Source organism: Ambystoma mexicanum, chromosome 10 (genome assembly GCF_040938575.1).
Source record: "Ambystoma mexicanum isolate Mex_15411 chromosome 10, UKY_AmexF1_1, whole genome shotgun sequence".
Taxonomy (NCBI): domain Eukaryota; kingdom Metazoa; phylum Chordata; class Amphibia; order Caudata; family Ambystomatidae; genus Ambystoma; species Ambystoma mexicanum.
The window spans coordinates 66,735,912-66,753,133 of record NC_090932.1 but is presented as its reverse complement, the minus strand read 5'-3'; positions in this window follow the sequence as shown (position 1 = coordinate 66,753,133).

Below are 17,222 nucleotides of genomic sequence, written 5' to 3'. Positions count from 1 at the left end.
TGATGGCTCCTTGCATGGGAACAGGAGCACTGTCTTTACATATACGGGTGAGTTTTTTGCATATTAGTTTGGAAAACGACATGAATATATATTTTTTCTTTGAGGCCAAATGTATTAAACTGCTAAGACTGCAATTTTAAATGATGCACAATGAAAACAGAAATCAAACTGAGCTAGTAGACTGATGATAATTACAGTTTTGAACATGAGTGGTAAAAACTAGTCAACTTACTCTTCAAGACTTGATAAATAATTACTTGCGTTTCATGGAACTTGATAAAGAATAGATTCATAGAAATCGGCAACATACAATTTCTCAACTGAGTAATCGTGATAGGTATTTTTACTTCACATCCAGCAGATTTGTAAAACGATTTTACTTCAACTTGATGGTCAAACCTTCACAACACAACAAAGCAATTTCGTTATATACAAACATGTTTTCAGTTACTCTATAAGGGATGTGTCATCAAGGTTTCTAGTAGAACCTGTAAAACAGAAAAGAACATGTTCAGTCCATGTCTTTACATTTTAGAACTGTAATACTTCTCTGCTTCTTATTCAATTTACAGCAATATTAAGTTTGTATTACAGTTCAATACAATGACCAATATTTATTTAGCCTCAACTATTTTGGAAAATCACACTATTTGTTCAAAATTGTAATATGAAATTTAACAGCCAAATGAAGGGAAGGAAAGTTACCTTAGCATTTTAAGAAAAATAAATACACGTATACATGGTATGTTCTTTATTGCAACTGCAAACAAGCAACAGACTGTCAGTGATGTGCCAATCAATCAAGTGTCACTGAACTAAAACCTATCAACATATAACCCAACTCATATTTAGATGAATTACCAGGATATTCTACCTCAAGTGTCAAGGTGGACAGTGAATGCGTATTAATCATTGGACTGGTTTCTAGATGTTTCTATGTATTTTGATATTCAGCTTTCTCTGTTAGCAGATATTTCCTTTTGTTTAGCATCATTACTTTCACATGTACAGTTCACTATTTAGTCACTTATTTCTAAAAACATACATTTTTCTAAAAACATACAGCTAATTTGATAGAAATATCTACACTTTACAACATATATTGCACCATTTAAACATAGATGACTCAATTCTTAAATATAAGTGCCAACAGTTTAGAGAATATATTTCAAAATGTTTGTGAACCATCATGTAGCATATCATTTGGAGGGTGTTCAATATAATTTGTTTTGCCCAAATCTACCCATTTGATTACAAACCCTTCAAAACATCGAGATTTAAGATTAGTTAGTAGTATTAGAAAATCGCAGATATTCATCATTGTTTAAATTATGCAAAACAGTGGGCATGCATTAGCCATGTAACAGAGATTGTGAGTTGTTGTTAGGCATCTGTGAATTACAAATTTTCCAAGTGCAGATATCACAAGCATTAAATTCACATTTTGAATCTGCTCCTATATTTTTATTAACTGTATGCTTTTTTGAAGAAAACAAATGCATCAAATTCCTAGGCTGTTCTCATTAGAAGCCTAAAGGCACAATCTAGTATAGAGAGAACTCCTGTATCTCAAGAAAACATTGCAATTGTAATCACATCAATTACTTATAGAATGTGTGATTGATTACATTCCCAAGCACATGTCCTATGATGACTCAAGACAGCGCACTGCTTTCTTTGTACAAATATAATTTAGATTGTATTTTTCTATATATTTAAGTTTTGTATATGAACTCTTCTTGGTTTTTCAGGCTGTCGGTTAGACAGTAAAATATACAATTGAACATCGGAAAGGGTTATATCAAAGTACAATTTCGAATATTGACACTTAGTGGTTTGTGTTTTTTTGTTTTCTACAGTTCCAAATATAACCACCAACCTGAGTGTCAATGAGATACAAATTGATTCAGTGTCTCTGATATGGCTCCCACCAACTGGCAACAAGAGCTCCTACTTGGTTGAAGTATCAGGAGAGCCTTCTTCAAGTGCAATGGTGTACAATGAATCAGTCTCCATCTTTGACCTGGTGCCTGGAAATTTCTACACATTCTTTGTGTCTGCTGTCTCAGGTGATGGCTCCTTGCATGGGAACAGGAGCACCGTCTTTACATATACGGGTGAGTTTTTTGCATATTAGCTTGGAAAACTACATGCATATATATTTTTTCTTAGAGGCCAAATGTATTAAACTGCTAAGACTGCAATTTTAAATGATGCACAATGAAAACAAAAATCAAACTGAGCTAGTAGACTGATGGGAATTACAGTTTTCAACATGAGTGGTAAAAGCTAGCAACCATTCACAGGTGCTATTGTGGGCTAGGAACAAAGTTTTTCCCAGGCTTGGAGGCCCGTAACTCGACCAATTACACTGCAAGGTCCTAGGGGTGGATGTTGGGGGTCACTGACCAATCACAGGTTCTGCTCACTGTAACTAATTCAGAGTAATAATTTTGGGGGACAGCCCAAGCTTTACACCTGACCTCGCTTAGTCCAATAGGATAACACCTATACGGGATTGTATTAGGGAACTACCACTCCTCAACCTATCAGGTACAGCTATAAGTTTTGGAGAATGTCCCGGGGAGTGAAGCAAAGTGTGACATCACAGGTCATCAAAACTGGCCTGCAAGCCAGAGTTCGTCGAGATGTGCATGGACCTCCCTCCGTCCATGTGACCCCGTTGATTTGTTAGCATCGAATAAACCTCTGTAAAGCCTTGCAACTTGCGTGGACCCTGAGTTCTTTTGGGCCAAGCGGAAGGAGTTAGGCCTACCATGTGTTTGGCATCGCGGACTCCTAGCACTGCCCTCCCTGCCTGTGGGTTTACCCTAACAAGACTCAAGACAGGGCACTGCTTTCTTTGTACAAATATAATTTAGAATGTGTTTTTCTATATATTTAAGTTTTGTATATTAACTGTTCTTGGTTTTTCAGGCTGTCTGTTACACAGTAAAATATATAATTGAACATCAGAGTTGGTTATTTCAAAGTACAATTTTAGATATTGATACTCAGAGGTTTCTGTTCGTTCTTTTTCCATAGTTCCAAATATAACCACCAACCTGAGTGTCAGTGAGATACACATTGATTCAGTGTCTCTGATATGGCTCCCACCAACTGGCAACAAGAGTTCCTACTTGGTTGAAGTATCAGGAGAGCCTTCTTCAAGTGCAATGGTGTACAATGAATCAGTCTCCATCTTTGACCTGGTGCCTGGAAATTTCTACACATTCTTTGTGTCTGCTGTCTCTGGTGATGGTTCCTTGCATGGGAACAGGAGCACTGTCTTTACATATACAGGTGAGTTTTTTGCATATTAGTTTGGAAAAATACATGAATATATATTTTTTCTGTGAGGCCAAATGTATTGAACTGCTAAGACTGTAATTTTAAATGATTCACAATGAAAACAGAAATCAAACTGAGCTAGTAGACAGATGAGAATTACAGTTTTGAACATGAGTGGTAAAAGCTAGTCAACTTACTCTTCAAGACTTGATAAATAATTACTTTAGTTTCATGGAATTTGATAAAGAATAGATTAATAGACATTAGCAACATACAATTTCTCAACTTAGTAATCATGATAGGTATTTGTACTTTACATCCAGCAGGCTTGTAAAACGATTTTACTTCAACTGGATGGTCAAACCTTCACAACACAACAAAGCAATTTCATTATATACAAAGATGTTTTCAGTTACTCTATAAGGGATGTGTCATCAAGGTTTCTATTAGAACCTGTAAAACAGAAAAGAACATGTTCAGTCCATGCCTTTATATTTTAGATCTCAGAATACTTCTCTGCCTCTTAATCAATTTACAGCAATATTAAGTTTGTATTTTAGTTCAATACAATGACCAATATTTATTTAGCCTAAACTTTTTCTGGAAAATCACACTATTTGTTCAAAAGTCTAATATGAAATTTAACAGCCAAATGAAGGGAAGCAAAGTTACCTTAGCATTTTAAGAAAAATAAATACACGTACACATGGTATATTCTTTATTGTAACTGCAAACAAGCAACAGACTGTCAGTGATGTGCCAATCAATCAAGTGTCACTGAAATAAAACCTATCAACATATAACCCAATTCATATTTAGATGAATTACCAGGATATTCTACCTCAAGTGTCAAGGTGGACAGTGAATGCGTATTAATCTTTGGAATGGTTTCTAGATGTTTCTATGTATTTTGATATTCAGCTGTCTCTGTTAGCAGATATTTCCTTTTGTTTAGCATCATTACTTTCACATGTACAGTTCACTATTTAGTCACTTATTTCTAAAAACATACATTTTTCTAAAAACCTACAGCTAATTTGATAGAAATATCTACACTTTACAACATTTATTGCACCATTTAAACATAGATGACTCAATTATTAAATATAAGTGCCAATCAGTTTAGAGAATATATTTCAAAATTTTTGTGAACTACCATGTAACATACAATTTGGAGGGTGTTCATTATAACTTGTTTTGCCCAAGTCCACCCATTTGATTTACAAACCCTTCAAAACATCTAGATTTAAGATTAGTTAGTAGTATTAGAATATCTCAGATATTCGTCATTGTTTAAATTATGCAAAACAGTGGGCATGCATTAGCCATGTAACAGGGATTGTGAGTTGTTGTAAGGCATCTGTGAATTACTCATTTTTCCAGGTGCAGATATCACAAGAATTAAATTCACATTTTAAATCTGCTAATATATGTTTATTAACTATGTGCTTTTTTGAAGATAACACATACGTTAAATTGTTAGGTTGTTCTCGTTAGAAGCCTAAAGGCACAATCAAGTACAGAGGGAACTCCTGTATCTCAAGCAAACATTGCAATTGTAATCACATCAATTACTTATAGAATGTATGATTGATTACATTCCCAAGCACGTGTCCCATGAAGACTCGAGACAGTGCACTGCTTTCTTTGTACACATATAATTTAGATTGTGTTTTTCTATATATTTAAGTTTTGTATATTAACTGTTCTTGGTTTTTCAGGCTGTCGGTTACACAGTAAAATGTACAATTGAACATCAGAAAGGGTTATATCAAAGTACAATTTTAAATATTGACACTTAGTGGTTTGTGTTTTTTTGTTTTCTACAGTTCCAAATATAACCACCAACCTGAGTGTCAATCAGATACACATTGATTCAGTGTCTCTGATATGGCTCCCACCAACTGGTAACAAGAGCTCCTACTTGGTTGAAGTGTCAGCAGAGCCTTCTTCAAGTGTAATGGTGTACAATGAATCAGTCTCCATCTTTGACCTGGTGCCTGGAAATTTTTACACATTCTTTGTGTCTGCTGTCTCTGGTGATGGCTCCTTGCATGGGAACAGGAGCACTGACTTTACATATACGGGTGAGTTTTTTTGTATATTAGTTTGGAAAACTGCATGAATATATATTTTGTCTTTGAGGCCAAATGTATTAAACTGCTAAGACTGCAATTTTAAATGATGCACAATGAAAACAGAAATCAAACTAAGCTAGTAGACTGATGAGAATTACAGTTTTGAACATGAGTGGTAAAAACTAGTCAACTGACTCTTCAAGACTTGATAAAAAATTACTTGCGTTTCATGGAATTTGATAAAGAATAGATTAATAGAAATTGGCAACATACAATTTCTCAACTGAGTAATCGTGATAGGTAATTTTACTTCACATCCAGCAGACTTGTAAAACGATTTTACTTCAACTTGATGGTCAAACCTTCACAACACAACACCGCAATTTCTTTATATACAAACATGTTTTCAGTTATTCTATAAGGGATATGTCATCAAGGTTTGTAGGAGAACCTGTAAAACAGAAAAGAACATGTTCAGTCCATGTCTTTACATTTTAGATCTCAGAATACTTCTCTGCTTCTTATTCAATTTATAGCAATATTAAGTTTGTACTACAGTTGAATACAATGACCAATATTCATTTAGCCTAAACTATTTTTGGAAAATCACACTATTTGTTCAAAAGTGTAATATGAAATTTAACAGCCAAATGACGGGAAGGAAAGTTACCTTAGCATTTTAAGAAAAATAAATACACGTACACATGGTATGATCTTTGTTGCAACTGCAAACAAGCAACAGACTGTCAGTGATGTGCCTATCAATCAAGTGTCACTGAAATAAAACCTATCAACATATAACCCAATTCATATTTAGATGAACTACCAGGATATTCTACCTCAAGTGTCAAGGTGGACAGTGAATGAGTATTAATATTTGTACTGGTTTCTAGACGTTTCTATGCATTTTGATATTCAGCTGTCTCTGTTAGCAGATATTTCCTTTTGTTTAGCATCATTACTTTCACATGTACAGTTCACTATTTAGTCACTTATTTCTAAAAACATACATTTTTCTAAAAACATACAGCTAATTTGATTGAAATATCTACACTTTACAACATGTATTGCACCATTTAAACATAGATGACTCAGTTCTTAAATATAAGTGCCAATCAGTTTAGAGAATGTATTTCAAAATGTTTGGGAACTATCATGTAGCATACAATTTGGAGGGTTTTCAATATAATTTGTTTTGCCCAAGTCCACCCATTTTATTACAAACCCTTCAAAACATCTAGATTTAAGGTTAGTTAGTAGTATTAGAAAATATCAGTTATTCATCATTGTTTAAATTATGCCAAACAGAGGGCATGCATTAGCCATGTAACAGAGATTGTGAGTTGGTGTTAGGCATCGCATCTGTGAATTACTAATTTTTCCAGTGTCAGTGTGATAATCCCGGGGCCGGCAGAGCCGTCCGCGGACCTGCAGGCTTGGGAGGCCCCAACTCCTCCCGTGTTCCCAAAAGGAGTATGAGACACCCACAGGAGCAAGGCTGAGACTGCAGTTTATTATAAAGGCATGGATGGGTTTCTCGTATGCATCCGAGAAAACACGCACTCAATCGTAGTGGGGCTCGCAGGCCCTTTTTACTGCAGTATGAGACGCTACCCGTATCACCGGGGAAAGTTAGCACAAAACTTATCGCCACTCAGGATTGGTTCTCCGAATGGTAGGGTTAGTATAGTTAGCATATAGGAAAGGATATTATTAGAAGGAACCAGGTCAGGTGGTATACTTGGGATGTCCCTAACATTTGTTACTTTGGAATTGTAACAAGGGGACCCTTGGTTATTGGCTGAGAGTAATGGCGTCAGTAATGAGCCCCCCTGTGTTCTGATTGGTTCTCCCGCAAGCCCCCAAGCCTGGGACCATCTTCGTTCCCAGCTCACGGTGTACCTGTCATTAGCAACAATGTGCAACTATGTGTTTGTGCACACAACGGACAGGTCTGCTCATAGGCTCATGAGCGGGTCGTTCCCATCGCTGCAGGTGTCCATCTTGCAAATTCGTTGTTGCAACCTGTGTCCCAAACGTGGGACCCTGGCGACTTTCTGTCTCGTGAGTTTGGCACCTTGTCAGTTCGGCTTGGTCACGTGTGGAGAAACCGTAGCTGGAGCAGAATTATGAGCATTTGATTTCGTATTTGGTCTCTTAGGCTTGGCGCTTATTGGTGTAACCTTGGCGCTGGGCTCGTGGCATGCGAGTTGCAACATCGTGGCCTTGGCTGTGAGCTCTTGCTGGGGGCTCGTTCTGCATGGTCAGCACTTGTGTTTTGCTCTGAGAGGATTTCCATTGTGGGGCTCCTGCCTGGGGACATTTGATCGCGGCCTACTCGGGCCTAGTTCATGGGTGGCGGTACATAATCCAATGTATGGAGGTCTCATGGTGACAGAGTGTCACAAGCAGCATCGAATATACATAATCGTGTCATAATAGGGTTGGGTGGCGGGAAAGCATCAGCAAACATGTATACGAGCTCTTCAGGCATCTTGCGTTTCTGCGGTGCTGTAGAAGGCCTATGTGAAAAATAACAACGATGCATGTCGTGGGTATAACAGTCTGCTACATCATAGCACTGAGTATGTTCTTTGTGTAGGTTGGTGTGTGAGTGACCAATGTGCATGGTGGCACGTGTGTTCTTGTCTGTTGCCTATGTCATTATGGCATCTCTAACGATGTGGATACTTGTGGCTGTGGTTCTAGTCGAGTTTATCCATGCTGCAGGTGTCGGCTTCAGCCGTGCGGGCTGGTGCTGAGCGTGCTGGTGGACATACTCCTCTTATTTGTAAGTTTCTAAACCAGGGTATTTTGTCATCTGGTAAATAGACGAACTTGTCTCGTTGGGGGTGTCTGGGTCGTGATCCTCTAGGCCATGGTCTGGATGAGATTGGTGTGAGGGTATTATCCCATTCTCCCACTTCAGTACCCCCTCTGGTCGACTTGTCGCCCACAAACTCATCTTTTTCCTTATCTCCTTTCACTCGCCATACTTTAGTTATTCCAGCCAAGTGCCCATAGTGGTTTACATGATCTTCAAACGACCAGTACATGTAAATGCAGCTGCCGCCGGGTTTGCAGTATACACATCTTCCGACACAGCTCCTCGGGTTCCTCAGGTTCTCCACCTTCAGAGATGTTGGATCCTTGTGGTTACCAATAATCTGTTTGCGCAACCTCTCTCTTTCCTGTATTATCATATCTGTGTGCTTGACATCATCAGCCGGTAGCAAGGCGTGCATGCCGACCATCTCCATCATTTCGTCCGTTGTACGTGCTTTTCTAGCTTTCCAAAACTTTATCACAATCAATACAGCTGTAGCCAATATTATTACTCCTACTATTAGTTTCAGCCCATCTGACAGCCATGAAGGCATCCATGACCATAGAAAGGAGAACCAGCTGTTGACTTTCCCTACTCCTTTACTTTCTTCCACCATTTTGGATTGCATCAGGGCAAGTTGTGATACTGCTTCAGTAAGTGTTCCATTGTCCGTGTCATTAGCAGGGAAGAATGTGCAACATGATTGTCCAATTTTTGTGCAAACTCCACCTTCCATTGCCGTGAGAAGATCCAGCACATACCTGTTTTGTAGTGCTACCATTCTCACGGCTCGTAGCTCTTCTTTTATTGTGTTAAACCCATTGACAGTCGAAGTTATTGTCATCATCAGCTCCCACCGGGTGATCTGAAGCCATTTTGCATTTGCATATGCCTGTAGTCCTGGATGTACTATTGATGAGAAGAACATTGCCGCTCTACTAAATAGTCTGTGTTCTGGTGGGATGGAGGTGAGCGCTGTTTCTGACCTTCCCCACAGGTAGTTTCCTGTAAGCGTTTCCCCTTGTCTTTTCGCTCTTGACACAACGTTATTGTTGTTGTTCTCGTCACTTACTGCAATCTTAACCGATCTTTTCTTCCTTTTACTCCCTTCGTCCATCTTGGGAATATTGGCCATGTTGACATGTTTCTGAGGTACAACCAGGGATGGCACGTTGATGTGTACCATAGTGTATATTCCATTGCATGATGGGGGCAATGTATGGTATGTCTTGTCACCGCAGGCCCAATAGTAGTCCATTAGAACATCTGTGCTGGCACCCCCCTCAGGTATCTGTACTGTGTCTTTACAGTTGGTGTTGTATCCTACATCCACATCGCCTTTGTGTTGGTAGCACAGTGTGGGTGCAGTCAGTGGTAGTATGCTCACTGGATCTTCGTCCTTCTCCATCCACGTCAGCATCGGTACATATGTACCCCACGTCGTCCAACATCTGTCGTTGTGCTCCTGTATGGTGGTAATATTTTCTCTTGTTATCATGTTGATCCCGACCACTCCTATTTCCCATTCATTGTTTATATATATTTTCCCAGTTATTGTTATTAGGGGGCTTTCCCAGCACCCTTGTTCTCCAGGAATTTCAGTTGCATACCAATTGCACGGCAGGTAATCTAGCGTTACTTTCTTTGTTTCTCCTTTGTCGGGACCATCTGTCATGTATCTGAAAGCTTTAGCACGTAGGCCTCTTTTATGGTAGCTCAAATATGTTTTGAGGAAATTGTTTTCGTATGGATATGTGTCCTTTGTCTTCCATTGAATTCTCACCACCGTCCCTTGGAACCGTCCTTTCGTCTGGAATAATGTCAAATATATCAGACATAGCACTGTTTTTGCTGGCACTTCGGTAGCTACAAATGTTCTTGATGTGCTCATAGCGTATGGGATCAAGGAGCACACGTAGCAGTTGTCCTCAGTTGTCTGCTTACCAATTTTGGTCATGTGTTGATACCACATGTTGTTCGAGATGTGTGCTGAATCTGTGAGATATGTGTCAATTCCCTTGTCACCTGCGTATGTGCTGCGTTTAACTCTGCTTCCCTTATTTCTGGTACAACTTGTACCACCTGACACTCTACCTGTTGCAGCCATGGGAGGGGATAGGTTAGTTTTGGGTGCAGCCATAGTATTTAAAGCATACGTTTTCTGCCAGACAGAGGCAGCTAATAGGCCAGTGATCATCAACACTCCTAAGATCTGTATTACTTTCACTAATCTCACTGGCATTTTGCTCTTACCTTTGCCGCGGTCCTGCAGCTAATTCTTGCAAAGTTAAAGGTGCCCGCCTGAAAATTCTGAAATGTATGTGTTATAGTTGTTAGTTCTCCTTAATTAAGCTCTCCCTATCAAGTAATCATTCAGTGCCCAGGCGAAAAGCTGTTACCACGCTAATCTCAGTGACCTGTCTCTCAGAGCTGGTAGGTGCTCGTGGAGATGTGGAAATGATTGTTCTATGGCCAAAACGAACGTGGTGTAGTACACAGGCATCCTTCTCCTTTTGAGATACTTTGGTCTACTTATATGGTATACAAGTTGGTGTGATAGGGCCTCAGGGTTGTTATCATGTGTGGGTAGCATTTACTCCTGGGCAGAACACCACGTTAGTTACTTCACTTTCTAAACAACACAGTAATATGCGGTACCTGCATGCGTGAGACAAAAGAAAAAGAGAACATACAAGTGTTTATATTAGTGTGTGTAACATTCAACTTTGTTATACAATGTCCTTTATTTGGTTGGGGAATGGGCGGGGCTGTGCTGAGCAGAGGTTTGTTTGCTTTGAGATCTCGTAACCATGGGGTGGGCTATGGGCAATTGTTCCAAATCTATTAGTGAGTCTGTGGCTAGGGAGAGATCAGGGGCAGTGTCACAATTGTCCTTCTTTGCCGTTTCTGTTTCTTTGTCTACTGATGCTGTTGTTGTTGCAGTGGCCCTGTCGTCGACACGAGGGTGGGTCTGGCCATTGTAGGGCTTGACGTCGTGGAGGTGAATCCTTGCCTTTTTATCAACCAATTTTATTGTTCTGGGAGCTACTGGTTCCACTAAGTGGGGCCCCGTAAAACGTGGGCTATTCCATTTGCGATTAAAATTGCGGAGAAGTACACTATCCCCTTCTGCAATATTACACACTCTTTGCTGTTCTTGTTCTTCAGTTATGTCTTCTTGTTGGGTGCTTTTCGACCCGCCCCGCGTGTGCTCGAGCTGGTGAGAGTGTTTGTGCCCTCCCTGACTTATACGTGTAAAAAATGAATAAAACAGACACTCCCTGGACAGGGAATAAGGCACAGAAGAGCAGGCTGCGAGAGTTCAAGGAAAAGTTTATCTAGATCTCTGAGAGCACAATGACCACATCAAGGTTACAACATATTTATATAAGCACATTGGCATATATAACATATGATGCTACATTGGACCCGGATTGGTCAGCCAGGGTGGTGTCTTAGGTGTGGGCATCATCTCTTCCTCCGGGTTGGTTGCTTTGTTGGCGGGAGGATTGACGTCAGACATCTGTGCTCCGGATGGGTGAAGGTCAGGTCGCTGTGAAACACGGTAGTCACTATCTAAGCTAAGAAAATACATTCTAAATAATGCATGCACTAAATAATGGTTGATCAAAAAGACCCTCAGTAGTTTATCATGTCATTGTACAAATCACTGAGGTATCTATATCATCTATAACATTTGGGTTATACATGTCACAGGTTTACGGGTCTTGACCACCATAATATTCTCATTGAACTGTGGGGTTAGTCTCACATGAATCTCAGGTATGTGGCATTTGTTAGTATTGGGCACAATATACTGCAGCAGGGGTCTAATGTTAGTTGGGGGTCTGTTGGGTGGGCTTCATAGCATGGTCAGCGGTCTGGCACATGAAAGGAATATCTTGCAGGGACACAGGGTTAGAATGGCAATAAGTTTCAACTGGCGAGGGTAAGAGAGCAAGGACACTTTTGTGGAGATGGACGAGCTATGTGCTTGGCTCATGTTGGTTCACATGCAGGACAGTGATCTCAGAGGACAAGAGATGTGTTACATTTATTATTTGTTGCAAGCATCTGCGGCTTCAGCATGAGAATGGAGCCGCTGAGTTTTCCAGTCAGAGTGGGAACGAGGGTGGGGGCCATGTGCTCCGAGCTGCTGTGGCTGGGAAAGGGAGAGGGGCATTTTGTACTATCGCAGTGAGGCCTGGTCACCAAGATGGAGTCCAAAGGGGGTACAAAAAATGGATGCCCCGTGTCCTGCTCAGTAGTCCCATCTACGCGAATGTAACCCAAAGTTAACATCGCATAAGGGCGAGGGGTGTACCCGCCACTGGAGGCACTTGGTCCGAGTTTTGTACTGAGAAGTGATGTCAGTGAGGGGCCCATTGGCCCCTCGCTCCCACACAAGAGATAAAGATGACCCTAGTAATCAAGGAAGACACATATTGATACATTTCATCACCAAAAACATTTGCAGTCAGTGAATGCCCTTGATGGTGGTGTTAATGGGAGGCGCATTTGACGACCACTCACCACCTCGTGGGGATTGAGGTGGTGGTCGGATCCCGGTCTGTTCCTGAGTTCAAATAGAGCCAGGGCAGGCAGTACAACCAGCTCTTCTTGGTTGTTTGCTGAATCTTTGCTATTTCCTCCTTTAGGAGGCCATTTAGGCGTTCCCACATGCCGTTAGCCTGCGGATGATATGCACATGCAAACCTGTGCTTCATGCCCAGGAGAGCAGTGATGTGCTCAAACATTTTGTTTGCAAAGTGCGGGCCATTATCTGACCGCAGCACCTCGCAAACGCCCCATATAGGGACAACCTCTCTCACTAAAAATTTGGCAGCTCTAAAAGCATCCGCGTGTGAGCAGGGCCCAGCTTCAATCCACCTCGAAAATGGGCATACCACAACAATCATATACCTGTGTCCTTGACATACATTGATCATATCAACGTAGTCAATGGCCCTCATTACGATACAGGCGCTAAACCATGGCGCTATTAGCACCATGGTTGGTGCCGGTATCGTAACGTGTCCACCATGGTGAAATGGGGAAATATCGCCCCATTCCAAGGTTGGCGGGGCGGTATTTCCCCATTTCCCCATGGCTCTTACCCATTCCCATTTTTGCGCCATAGGGCATAATGGGAATGGCGAAGGCGCTAAGTACGGTACCGCAAATTGCGGTACCATACTTACCGCGGAGGTCCCTTCTAGACCTTAACGGCTGGTCTAGACCAGCCGTTAAGGTCGGGTCCCGCAAAGGGACCTTGTAATTAGAAGCTAATGGGTTAATGGTGCCTTTTACAGTGCCGTTAACCCATTAGCGCCAGGGTCGTAATGAGGCCCAATATGAAGGTGTAGAAAGGGTCCTTCTGGCTGGGGTATAGTACCTTTTATCACTTGCAGCATGTGACCGGCCGTAAACTGTTGGCATGTTAGGCATTTGCTGATGAAATTTGCAACATGGGAGTTTAACTCGGGACAGAACCATGCTTCCTTAATTTGTGCTGCAATCCCTTCCTTTCCTCCATGTGCCGGATGATGTAGCTGAGCCAGGGCTGTGTTCAACAGTGCAAGCAGCATAACCACCTTTCCAGTATTATTTTGATGCCACAGTGCATCTGTGGGTGACATTGTACACCCTCTTTTTACCCACAGCTCCTTTTCTGCCATTGGTGCGGCTGCCTGCAACTCCATTAACTGTGCTGCAGGGAGATGGGCATACCCATCCTTCATCAACATTTGTCTTGCTATCGACCTCCCTCTTCCTCTCTCTGATACTGGGGGAGTCCACATCTCGCTGAAGTACGCAGCATGTTTTGCATGTGCGTCTGCTGTTTCATTACCTTTCAAGATAGGGTCATCCCCATTAGTGTGGGCCTGACACTTAACCAAAGCTAATTCATGGGGGTCGTTAATTACTTCAATCAATTCGGCCAGTAAGAGGGCATGTTGTACTGGGGTACCATCAGCTCTTCTAAATCCCCTTCTTTGCCATTTAATTAATCCAGAGTGCACGGTTGATGTTACATATCCACTGTCGGAATATATAGTAACTCTTTTGTCAAAACTTTTTTTAGTGCCAAAATCAGCGCCACCAATTCTGCTGCTTGAGCCGAATAACGCTGTGGCAGTTGGACACATTTCACTGGGACATACATCAAATCCTCCGTCATTCTAACCACTGCTGCTCCCCTCCTCCTGATCCCATCACTCTGGTCAATAGTCGATGACCCATCAATGTACATTATCTCACCCCCTTTTAGTGCATCCTCCTCAACCATCCTTGTGCATGAGTACATTTCAATAGCCTGTGTGCAATCATGGGCATAATCACCTTCCTCTATTACTTCTGCTATGAACCTGGCCGGATTTACATTACTGTATCTGACAATTGTCAATTCTGGTCTGGATAGGATTATTTCATAACCTGAGACCCTCTGTGTGGTCAGTGTAGATTTGGGCTTGTTCAAAATTGCGAACAGTGCATGTTCCACAAATAGTGTGGTGGGGCACCCCATTGTTATTGATGATGATTTCTCCACCGCAAATGCTGCTGCGGCGAAGCCTTGTTCGCAAGGGAAGTGACCTAACATTACAGGGTCCAAGTGACCGCTGTAGAATGCTATTGGTTTGTGCCCCATGCTTGTTTTCTGAGTCAGTACTGCCTTCATTACTGCTGACTCACAATGTGAAAAAATTAAAAATTGGTGCTCATAGTTTGGAGTGGCTAGTACGGGTGCTGAGGATATGGCGTGTTTCAACTCATCAAACGCCTCTGTCATTTCTCTTGGCCACTCCAACCTTTTATCCCCTTTTGTGCTTCTCTTAGTCCTTCGAGCAGGGGTCCTATGTATGAAAAACCCATGCTGTGCAGTAGTTGCATAGGCCCAGGAACTGCTGCAGTTCCCGCACTGTTTGTGGTTGTGGTGTGTTGCTTATTGCTTGTGCTCTCTGTGGTGCAATGTTTCTTCCATGCTGGGAAATGAGTTGGCCAATGTTTAGTACCTGTTCCTGACAGTACTGTAACTTTTCCTTGTCCACCTTGTACCCCTTCTCAGCCAACATTGTGAGCATCTTTATTGAATCTTCCCTGCACCTTTCTTCAGTAGTGCTGCAAATTATTATGTCATCAACATACTGCAGCACTGTGCTCTCCATTTCGATGTTTCCTAAGTCCATCTGTACCACCCTGTTGAAAATTGAGGGTGACTCACAGTACCCTTGGGGTAACCTGGTATGTTTCCACTTTGTGTTCCTGTATGTGAAGCTTGTCAGGTCTTGTGAGTCTGGGTGCAGAGGTATGGAGAAAAACGCATTTTTGAGGTCGATTACGGTAAACCGTGATGCCTCTGCTGCTATTCCACATAGTATCATGGCTGGGTTTGCTGCTATGGGGTACTCTGCCTCTAACATATAATTCAAGGGCCTAAGATCCTGGATGAAACACCAAGACCCTCCCTTCGCTTTGCGCACTGGGTACACAGCCGTGTTGCATGTTGACTCTGATGGTACCAATATGCCATTGTTTATCAAAGCTGTTATTGGGCCTCATTCCGAGTATGGCGGTAAGGGATAGCGGCCACCGGTAACGAGACCGGTGGCGGTATTCCCTTACCGCCATACTCCAAGTTCCCTCTGCGCCCTCGCCCTTAATGCTTGCTTTGAGCAGATGTGAAAGTCGAGGGCGCAAAGGGGCCTGCGAGCCAATAACGGTGACCGTAATGAACGGTCACCGTTATTTGCATCTTTCCCATTTCCATTGAGCCCTATGGGGGCTCATTTGGGAATGGGGAAGAGCCTTGGTGAATGGGGAATCACCGCCCCGCCAACCTTGGAATGGGGCGGTGATTCCACCATTCACCAAGGCTCTGCCGGTCCGGGTACGGCATCAACCAAGGCGTTAATAGCGCCATTGGTTAGCGCCGTACTCGGAATGAGGCCCATTGTCTCATATATGCCCTCATCTGCCTCTTTTGATAGTGGGTACTGCTTCACCCTTTGTAATATTCTACAGTGATGTATTATGGTTAGTTGTATCTCCGGCCACACCTTAGCTGCTATTCCCACTATTTTCTTCAGTTGTCTTTGTACTGCCTCCGGGAGCCCTTGTACTATTATGTGGTAAAAAATGGCTGGTGTTTTATCCCACTGCTCCCGAGTTTCCAAGCACCACTTCTCCTGAATCTCCTCGATGTACTCAACAGGATCTTCATTCTCACGCATCTTGCGTGACGTAATAGCTCCTATGTCTGACGTGTCTGGATACTGGACCCTCAGGGCCTGCCATAGTGCATGCCTACAGTTGGTAACTGGCGCCCCATCATGTGACGTGTCTGTAATCGTGACCCCGAGGAAGCCCGCCCTTTTCCAAATGTCATCTGCTGCATCCCCCAATATTGATATTAATAGTCCCTTCACATCCCCCACCGCTAGCTTCTGCCCCGCAGTGTGCTTCTCCATCTCGTATGTCCACTTCCCTGCTCCTCCGCTTAGGGATGGGAGCCTACATTTTATGTTCTCCTTATCAGCATGTTTCCAGGGGACATATTATGGTCTGGCCCCTCCCCTTTCCAGAAGTGGCATTAAATTGTAACCCCTCGGTTCCCCCCGTGACCGTGGGGTAGTGTCAGTGTACTCATCCTCTTCCTCTGTGTCAGGAAACTCTTTTATCATGTCTATATTACAACTGCTTGTCATATCTTCTCCTTCATTCTTCCTCCCTTTCCTATTACCGCCTTGTTTCACCGCAGGCGTGTGTGGCCGTTCTTCCTGCCTGCATCCTGGGAGATCTCTGAGCCTGCCAATGTATGGTGTGTGTTCAGGTGTAGGCGTGAGTGGGCATGGTGGGCGTGATAGCGTGGATGTTGTTGCGTGCGCCGCTCCTCCTGCCGCCTCTCTTACCTGTTCTTCACCTGTCTTCTCCTCTTCCCTCTTTCTGCAAGCCCATGGTGATTCACTGTTAGCGCGTGTGAGATACAGTTTATCTAAACTTCCCCAACTGCCCCTTCTTTCTCTTTT